The following is a 10996-nucleotide window of genomic DNA, read 5'->3' on the forward strand; positions in this document are numbered from 1 at the left end:
TCCTTTGCAAGAGGAACACATGCTCTTAACCACTGAGTTATTTCTCTAGCAGTCACAGTCTTGAGAAATCATAAACACTTGCTATGAAATAGACTGAGTGACTTTCAAGCACATACTTTAAAAAAGTGAAGTGAACTCTTCTCATCGGCTCCTCTGAGGAGAGGAACTCCATGATGGGAGGCAAGCTGAGCAAGAAGGGTTACAATGTGAATGAGGAGAAGGCCAAGGACAAAGACAAGAAGGCTAAAGGCGCGGGCACCGAGGAGGAGGGGACCCCAAAGGAGAGAGAACCCCAGACGGCCGCCCACACCACTGAGGTCAAGGAGAGCGCAGAGAAGCCCAAGGACACTCCAGATGGGGAGGCATGGGCTGAGGAAAAGGAGGCCGACCAACAGGCGGCCGGTAAGGAGGAGGCGCCCAAGGCCCAGCCCGAGAAGAGCGAGGGCGCCACGGAGGAGCAGCCCGAGCCCCGGCCAGTGCCTGAGCAGGAGGCGGCCTGGCCCGGGCCCGCGATGGGCGGCGAGACCCCCAAGGCCGGCGAGGCAAGCGCCGAGCGCCTAGGGCACCCGCGCGCCGGATCGCGCGCCCCAGGAGGGGGGCGAGGCCAAAAAGACTGAGGCTCCCGCCGCTGGCCGCGAGGCGAAAAGCGACGCGGCCCAGGCGGCTTCAGATTCTAAACCTAGCAGGGCGGAGCCCGCGCCCTGGTCCACAGAGACGCTCGCGGCCTCTGAGGCGCCCAGTTCCGCGGCCAAGGCCCCCCAGGCACCGGTCTCCAGCTCCGAACAAAGCATGGCCTTCAGAGGTCACTCGCAAAGGACCGGTCTCAAGCTCTCTCTGTCTCTGTATCCTATACTAACTTGTTTCAAATTGGAAGTGAGGCTATGTATTGCCCAAGGGATTAAAAAATAAAAAAAAAAAGAAAAGAAAAGAAAAGAAAAAAAATAGGAGGATGTGTCCCATCCGGGGAGGGAGGGAGCGGGGAGCATCCAAATAGTATTTTTGTGGGGAAATATCTAATATACCTTCAGTCACCTTGACCAGTCAGTCCTGGATTTTACAGACCATTGTCTGAAAGTACATCATCTGTACCTGAACCGCTATCCCCTAGGCTCCATCCTTTAAAAACCCCAGCATCCCTCCTGTGATACAGCTGGGGAGGAGGGTGTTTGATTTTGCCCACAGGGCCAGTGCCAAGGCAATCAGATCTTTATGAAAGCAGTATTTTCTGTTTCTTTTTTAATCTACAGCCTTTTCTTATTTTTTTTTAACGTTTGTGGATGAATGCCAACTTTCAGACGGAGACCACTTAGCTTGTCCACACTGTATCTCAATGCCAGCCCTCCACTCTTCCTCTCCAGATAGTTTTGGGAGTGACAAACATTCTCTCACCTTACTTAGCCTACCTAGATTTCTCATGACGAGTTAATGCATGTCCGTGGTTGGGTGCACCTGTACTTCTGTTTATTGGTCAGTGGAAATGAAAAATAAAAAGTCTTCATTCGTTGCAGCTCCAGTTTTCTTCCATCTGTGTCTCAGACCCCAACACACCAGCCATTGGAAAATGGAAAATAAATAAATAAATAAATAAATAAATAAATAAATAAATAAATGTACAATGGATGCATTGAAATTATATGTAAGAGTATAAATGGCATGAAAGTAATAAAGCTAAGCAATTAAAAAGTAAAAAAAAAAAAAGTGAAGTGAAACATACAAACTGGTGGTTTGAATATGCTTGGCCGAGGAATGGCACTATTAGGCAGTGTGGCTTGGAGGAAGTTTGTCACTATGGGGGTGGGTTTTGAGAGACTGTTCTCTTACCTGCCTGGAATTCAGTCTTCTAGAAGCTTTCAGAAGGCTGTAGAACTCTCAGATCCTCCAGTGTCAAGACTGCCTAGATGCTGGCATGCTCCTGTCTTGATGATAAGGGACTGAAACTCTGAATCTGTAAACCAGCCACAATTAAATGTTGTCCCTATAAGAGTTGTTTTGGTTATGATGTCTGTTTACAGAAGTAAAACCTTAGCTAAGACACAAACAGAAGGGAACAGGTTGCATATGGACATACCTCAAAGGAGAAGTGAGACCAAAACTTCACAAGTATAAATTGAAGATCCTTGGCAAAAAGACAAAACATGTTTAATGGAAGGATTCAGATTCATGAAAATTAAAGATATGCTTCTCTCTAGGCAGAATAATGTGGCAAGAGAAGGAAATTAAAGAAAGCGGTACAAATAGAAAAAGAAGTTAAATTATCTCAATTTGCAGATGATGTGATATTACATTTAAGTGATCCCAAAATGCTACTAGAAAACGTCTAGACAATTTCAGCAAAATGGCAGGACACCACGTCAACTTACAAAATCAGGAGCCTTTCTATACAACACCAACAAATACACCAAGAGATCACGAATATATTCACATTTACAATAGCATCTACAATATAAACTTCAAATACCTAATGAAAGAAATAAGAAAGAAGCTAGAAAGTGAAAAGGTTTAAAATATTTATGCACTGGTAGAATTAATATAGTGAGACTGTCATCCTACCAAAAGTGATTTAAAGCTCAGTGCAATGTTAAAATAAATACCCCCCAAAATTAGTCAAAGAAATAGAAAAATTCTAAAAAATCATACGGAAATAAAAATAACATCAGAAACCAAAGTAATTCTGAGAAAATAGTGGGGAAATTACTAATAAAAAGTTAAAGACACGTCTTGCACCCAAATCCTGTTGGGAAGAGAGCTGCACTTTCAGAAGTACAGACAATCCTGAGAACTCAGGGGAGACCGCCACTTCTGCTCACATTCCTGGCCCAAGAGGACCCTGCCTAGTGCCCTCTGGATACTGGAATATAGGAGCAGTCAATGGCAGGAACCTTCTGGTTTCTGCCTGCACCCAGAAGTGAACTGAACTGGTACCACAGCTCCCTGCACCCAGATCCCATGGAGCAGAGAGCTGGACTCTCAGAAGTGCAGATAATCCTGAGAGCTCAGAGGACACAACTACTTCTGCCCACATTCCCAATCCCATAAGAACCTGCCTAATGCCCTCTGTGCCCTCTGGACACAGGGACCTAGGAGTAGTCAGAGGCAGAACCCTTCTGGTTTCTGCCTGCCCTGAGAGCCAAAAGCCAGTCAGCAGGAGCACCTACACATTTGAGAACAGACAGAAGACCTACTCTTCTGCTCCAAGCGACCCACCTGGTAGCCTTAGGACACACAAAGTCAGGAGTAGCTCTCTGTTCCCAGATCTGGCTGAAAGAAAACAGGTCTACAGGAGTACTGACACACAGGCTAAAAGGAAGGTCAAGTCACTGTCAGAGACAGAAAGACAAGCTAACACCAGAGAAAACCTGATGGCAAGAGACAAGCACAGGAACCTAAGCAACAGAAACCAAGACTAGTTGGCATCATCAGAAACCAGTTCTCCCACCAAAACAAGATTTAGATTCAAAATCACATCTCAGGATGATGATAGAGGACTTTGAGAAGGACATAACTTCCTTAAAGAAATACGGGCCAACACGGCTGAACAAATAGAAGCCCTTAAAGAGGAAACAGAAAATCCCTTAAAGAATTATAGGAAAACACAACCAAACAGGTGAAGGAAGTGAACATAACCATCCAGGTTTCAAAAATGGAAATAGAAACAAAAAAGAAAGCACAAAGGGAGACAACCCTGGAGATAGAAAGCCTAGGAAAGAGATGAGGAGTCACAGATGCAAGCATCACTAACATAATACAAGAGCTAGAAGAGAGAATCTCAGGGGCAGAAGATACTATAGAAAACAGCAACATAACCATCAAAGATAATGTAAAATGCAAAAAGCTCCTCTAAAACATCTAGGAAATCTGGGGCACAATGAGAAGATCAAACCAAAGGATAATAGGTATAGAAGAGAGCAAAGATTCCTAACGTAAAGGGTCACTAAATTTCTTCAACAAAATTATAGAGGAAATCTTCCCTAACCTAAAGAAAGAGATGACCATAAACATACAAGAAGCCTATAGAACTCCAAATGGATTGGACCAAAAAGGAATTAACTCTTGTCACATAATAGTCAAAATACCAAATGAACAAAACAATGAAAATGTATTAAAAGCAGTATGGGAAAAAGGTCGAGTAACATAAAAAGGTGAACCTATCAGAAATACAGCAGACTTCTCACCAGATTCTATGAATGCCAGAAGGTCCTGGGCAGATGTCATACAGACCCTAAGAGAACAGAAATGCCAGCCCAGGCTACTATATCCAGCAAAACTCTCAACTAACATAAATAGAGAAACCAAGATATTCAATGAGAAAACCAAATTTACACAATATCTTTCTACAAATCCAGCCCTACGAAGGATAATAGATGGAAAACTCAAATACAAGGAGGGAAACTACTCCACAGAAAAAAGCAAGAAAGTAATCTCCTTGCAATAAAACCAAAAGAAGAGAGACACACAAACAGAATTCCAGTTTTAAATATGAAAAGAACAGGAAGCAACAATCACTAGTCCTTAATATATCTCAACATCAATGGACTCAATTCCCCCCGAAAAAAGACATAGACTAACAGACTGGATATGTAAAGAGGACCCAACACTTTGCTGCTGCAGGAAACACACCTCAGAGACAAAGACAGACACTACCTCAGGGTAAATGGCTGGAAAACAAATTTCCAAGCAAATGGCTGGAAGAAACAAGCTAGAGTTGCCATTCTAATATGAAATAAAATTGACTTTCAACCAAATGTCATCAAAAAAGATAAGGAAGGATATTTCATATTCATCAAAGGAATAATCCACCAAGATGAACTCTCAATCCTAAATATCTATGCTCCAAATGCAAGGGCATCTACATTCATAAAAGAAACCTTATTAAAGCTCAAATTACATATTGTATCTCACAAAATAATAGTAGGAGATTTCAACACCCCATTCTCATCAATGGATAGATCATGGAAACAGAAACTAAACAGAGACATAGAGAAACTAACAGAAGTTATGAACCAAATGGATTTGACAGATATTTTTGAACATTTCATCGTAAAACAAATGGATATACCCCTTTCTCAACACCTCATGGTACATTCTACAAAATTGATCATATAATCAGTCACAAAGCAGGCCTCAACAGATACAAGAGGATTGAAATAATCTGACATATCCTATCAGATGACCACGTGGTAAGGCTGGTCTTCAATAAAACAAAAGTGACAGAGAGCCCACATATACATGGAAGTTGAACAATGCTTTATACTGTGATAACTTGGTCAAGGAAGAAATAAAGAAAGAAATTAAAGACTTTTTAGAATTTAATGAAAATAAAGAAACAACATACCTAAACTTATGGGACACAATGAAAGCAGTGCTAAGAGGAAAACTCATAGTTCTGAGTGCCTCCAAAAAGAAACAGGACATAACATACATTAGCAGCTTGGCAGCATGCCTAAAAGCTCTAGAACAAAAAGAAGCAAATACACCCAGGAGGAGTAGAAGGCAGGAAATAATCAGACTCAGGGCTGAAATCAACCAAGTAGGAACAAAAAAGGAGTATAAAATGCATCAACAAAACCAGAAGATGGTTCTTTGAGAAAATTAACAAGATAGAGAAACCTTTAGCCAGACTAACCAGAGGCACAGAGAGCATATCCAAATTGACAAAATCAGAAATGAAAAGGAATTAACAAGGAATTCTGAGGAAATTAGAAAAATCATCACATCCTATTACAAAAGCCTATATTCAACAAAACTGGAAAATCTTGATGAAATGGAAAATTTTGTAGACAGATACCAGGTACCAAAGGAAATCAGGATCAGATAAACCATCTAAACTGGCCCATAACTCCCAAGAAATAGAAGCAGTTATTAAAAGTCCCTCAAATAAAAAGAGCCCAGGACCAGATGGGTTTAGTGCAGAATTCTATCAGACTTTCATAGAAGAAAATACTGTCAAACTATTTCACAAAATACAAACTAAAGGAATACTACCCAATTCTTTCTATGAAGCCACAATTATGCTTATACCTAAACCCTTCAGGTATAAAAAGAACTTCAGACCAATTTCCTTATGAAGATCAATGCAATAATACTCAATAAAATTCTCGCAAACAAAATCCAAGAACACATCAAAAAGATCATCCATCGTGATCAAGTAGGCTTCATCCCAGAGATACTGGAATGGTTCAATATACCGAAATCCATCAACATAATCCACTATGTAAACAAACTCAAAGAAAAAGAAAACACATGATCATTCCATTAGTTAGTGAGAAATCACTTGACAAAATTCAACACCTCTTCATGAGAAGTCTTGGAAAGATCAGGAAATCAAGATCCATACCTAAACATAGTAAAAGCAACATACAGCAAACCAGTAGCCAACATTAAATTAAATGGAGAAAAACTTGAAGCAATCCCATTAAACTCAGGGACTAGGCAGGGCTGCCCACTCTCTTGCTACTTATTCAATATAGTACTTGAAGTCCTATTCAGAGCAATCAGACAACACAATGAAGTCAAAGGGATACAAATTTCAAAGGAAGAAATCAAAATATCACCATTTTCAGATGATATGACAGTATACTTAAGTGACCTCAAAAGTTCCACCAGAGAACTACTAAGCCTGATAAACAACTTCAGCAAAGTGGCTGGATATAATATTAACTCAATGAAAAATCTTCCTCTACTCAAAGTATAATCAGGCTGAGAAAGAAATTAGGGAAATGGCACACTTTACAACAGTCATAAATACCATAAAATACCTCGATGTAACTCTAAAAAGGAAGTGAAAAACCCATATGACAAGAACTTCAAGTCTCTGAAGGAAGAAATTGAAGAAAATTTCAGAAGATGGAAAAATCTCCCATGCTCATGGATTGTCAGGATTAATATAGTAAAAATGGTTATTTTGTCAAAAGCAATCTACAGATTCAATGTAATCCCTATCAAAATTCCAACTCAGTTCTTCATAGAATTAGAGGGAACAATTTGCAAATTCATTTGGAATAACAAAAAGCCCAGGATAGTGAAAACTATCCTCAAGAATTAAAGAAGTGCTACGGGAACCACCATCCCTGACCTCAAGCAGTATTACAGAGCAATAGTCATAAAAGCTGTATGGTATTGGTATAGAGACAGGTAGGTAGATCAGTGGAGTAGTTCAAAGACACAGAAATGAACCCACACACCTATGGTCACTTGATCTTTGACAAAGGAGTCAAAAACCATCCAATGGAAAAAGGATAGCATTTTCAACAAATGGTGCTTTTTCAACTGAAGTCAGCATGTAGAAGAATGCAAATCAACCCATTATTATCACCTTGTACAAAGCTTAAGTTCAAGTGGATCAAGGACCTCCACATTCACCCAGATACACTCAAACTAATAGAAGAAAAAGTGGGGAAGAACCTCAAAGACATTTGGGCAGTGGGACAAATTTTCTGAACAGAACACCAATGGTTTATGCTCTAAGATTAAGAATTAACAAATGGTACCTCATAAAACTGCAGAGTTTCTGTAAGGCAAAGGTCACTGATATTAGGACAAAACGGCAACCAACAGATTGCAAAAAGATCTTTAGCAGTCCTTTATCCAATAGAGGGCTAATATCCAAAATATACAAGACTCAAGAAGTTAGACTCCAGAGAGACAAATAACCGTATAAAAATGGGGTCCAGAGCTAAACAAAGAATTCTCAGCTGAGGAATATTGAATGGCTGAGAAGTACCTAAAGAAATGTTCAACATCCTTAGTCATCAGGGAAATGCAAATCAAAACAAACCTGAGATTCCACCTCATGCCAGTCAAAAACTCAGGTGACAATATATGCTAGTGAGGATGTAGAACAGAGGAACATTTCTCTATTGTTTGTGGGATTGCAAACTGCTACAATCACTCTTGAAATCAGTTTGGAGGTTCCTCAAAAAATTGGACATTGCATTACCTGAGGACCCAGCTATACCTCTCCTGGGCATATACCCAAAAGATGCTCTAACATAGAACAAGGATGTATACTCCACTCTGTTCATAGCAGCCTTATTTATACTAGCCAGAAGCTGTAAAAAAACCAAGATGCCCTTCAACAGAGGAAATGATACAGAAAATATCATATATCTACATATTGGTATACTACTCACCTATCAAAAATAATGAGTTCATGAAATTCATAGGCAAATGGATGGAACTTGAAAATATCATCCTGCATGAGGTAACCCAGTCACAGAAAAACACACATGGTTTACACTCACTGATAAGTGAATATTAGCCCAAAAGCTCAAATTACCCAAGATACAATATACAGATCACATGAACCTCAAGAAGAAGGATTACCAAAGTGCAGACGCTTCAGTGTTTCTTACAAGGGGGAACAAAAATATTTATAGTGGGGATATGGAGACAAATGTTGCAGCAGAGACGGAAGGAATGGCCATATGGAGCCTGCCCCATGTGGGGATACAGCATGTGTATGTGTATGTGTATGTATAGGTATAGGTATAGGTATAGGTATAGGTATAGGTATAGGTATAGGTATAGGTATAGGTATAGTTATAGGTATAGGTATAGGTATAGGTATAGGTATAGGTATAGGTATAGGTATATATGTCTCTAACTATTTATAGCCACCAAAACTAGGTTGTTATCTATGAAATCAAGAAGTACATGATGACAGGTCCCTGATACATCTGTCTCCTGAGAGGCTCAAGAAGAGCGTGACAAATACAGAGGTGGATGCTTGCATTCAACCATTGAACTTAAAATGGGATCCACATTGGAGGAGTTAGAGAAAGGATTAATGGAGCTGAAGGGGCTTGCAACCCCATAAGAAGAACAAAACCAACCAACCATTGCTCTCAGGGATTAAACTCTATCTAAAGAGTACACATGGACATATCTATGGCTTCAGCTGCATATGTAGCAGAGGATGGCCTTGTGGGTTCCAGTGGAAGGAGAAGTCCTTCTTTCTGCCAAGGCAGGACCCCCAATGCAGGGGAATGTCACGGGCAGTGGAATGGGGGTGGTTGGGGAAGGGAAATAATACCCTTATTGAAGAAATGGAGGGGACTGGATAGGGAGCTTTGGGTCAGGGAACTGGGAAAGGGAATAACATTCAACATGTAAGTAAAAAATATCCAATTTTTTAGGAAAAAATAACTTCCAAGACACATTATACAGCTAAAGTAACACTACTATTTTAAAAATTCAGTATCAACAGAGACACAGAGAAACTAACAGAAGTTATGAACCAAATGGACCTAACAGATATCTACAGAACGTTTCATCCTAAAACAAAAGACTATACCTTCTCAGCACCTCATGATACCTTTCCCAAAATTGACCATATAATCAGTCACAAAACAGGCCTCAACAGATACAAGAAGATTGAAATAATCCCATACATCTTATCAAATTACCACAGACTAAGATTGGTCTCCAGTAACAACAAAAATGACAGAAAGCTTGCATAAACATGGAAGCTGAACAACGTTCTGCTCGATGACAACTTGTTCAAGGAAGAAATAAAGAAATTGAAGACTTTTTAGAATTTAATGAAAATGAAGACACAAAATACCTAAACTTATGGGACACAATATAACAGTGCTAAGAGGAAAACACGTAGCTCTGAGTGCCTCCAAAAGAATCTGGAGAGAGCATACATTTGCAGCTTGACTGTACACCTAAAAGCTCTAGAACAAAAAGAAGCAAATAAACCCAAGAGTAGTAGAAGGCAGAAAATAAGCAAACTCAGGGCTGAAATCAACCAAGTAGAAACAATAAGGACTATGCAAAGAATCAACAAAATCAGGATCTGGTTCTTTGAGAAATTCAACCAGATAGATAAACCCTTAGCCAGACTTATCAGAGCGCACACAGATAGTGTCCATATTAACAAAATCAGAAATGAAAAGGGAGGCATAACAACAGAAATTGAGGAAATTCAAAAAATCGTCAGATCTTACTACAAAAGACTATATCAACAAAACTAGAAAATCTTGATGAAATGGACAATTTTCTAGACAGAAGCCAGGTAACAAAGTTAAATCAGGATCAGATAAACCATCTAAACAGGCCTATAACTGTTAACGTAATAGAAGCAGCCATTAAAAGTCTCCCAATGAATAAAAGCCCTGGACCATGGGTTTAGTACAGAATTTTATCAGCCCTTCATACAAGACCTAATATCAATACTGTCTAAATTATCCCACAAAATAGAAACAGAAGTTGCTCTTCGCAATTCCTGCTATGAAGCCATGATTATGCTTATACCGAAAGCACACAAAGAACCAAAAAAGAAAGAGAACTTAAGGCCATTTTTCCTTATGAGTGTTTAGGCAAAAATACTAAAAAAATTTTTTCACGAATGAATCTAAGAATTTTTCAAAACGATCATCCATCATGATCAAGTAGGCTTCCTCCCAGTGATACAAGGATGGTTCAATATACATCAACCTAATCTTCTATATAAACAAACACAGAAAAAATGACATGAACATCTCATTATATGCTGAGAGTGCATTTGACAAAATTCAACATCCGTTCATCTTAAAAGACTTGGAAAGATCAGGAATTCAAGGCCCATGCCTATACACAGTAAATCAGTATGCAGCAAACCAGTAGCCAGCATTAAAGTAAATGGAGAGAAACTTGAAGCAATCCCCCTAAAATCAGGGACTGGACAAGGCTCCCCACTCTTTCCCTACTTATTCAATACAGGACTTGAAGTCCTAGACAGAACAATCAGACAACAAAAGGAGGTCATAGGGATACAAATTAGAAAGGAAGAAGTCAAACTGTCACTATTTGAAAATGATATGATAGTATACTTATGTGAAACCAAAAGTTCCACCAGAGAGTTGTAAGCCTGATTAACAACTTCAGCAAAGAGGCTGTGTATAAAATTAACTCAAACAAATCAGTAGTCTTCCTCTAATCAAAGGATAAACAGGCTGAGAAAGAAATTAGGGAATTGATACCTTCAAAATAGACCCCATATGAACAACAATGC

General features: G+C 39.5%; 1 pseudogene; it reads left to right on the forward strand.

Annotated features, from left to right (window-relative positions):
- On the forward strand, positions 1-909 carry LOC148003318 (brain acid soluble protein 1-like; annotated as a pseudogene).
- Positions 910-10996: the final 10087 nt, after the last annotated feature.

This window comes from Rattus norvegicus, chromosome 9, assembly GCF_021556685.1.
Source record: "Rattus norvegicus strain SHRSP/BbbUtx chromosome 9, alternate assembly SHRSP_T2T, whole genome shotgun sequence".
Classification (NCBI taxonomy): Eukaryota; Metazoa; Chordata; class Mammalia; order Rodentia; family Muridae; genus Rattus; species Rattus norvegicus.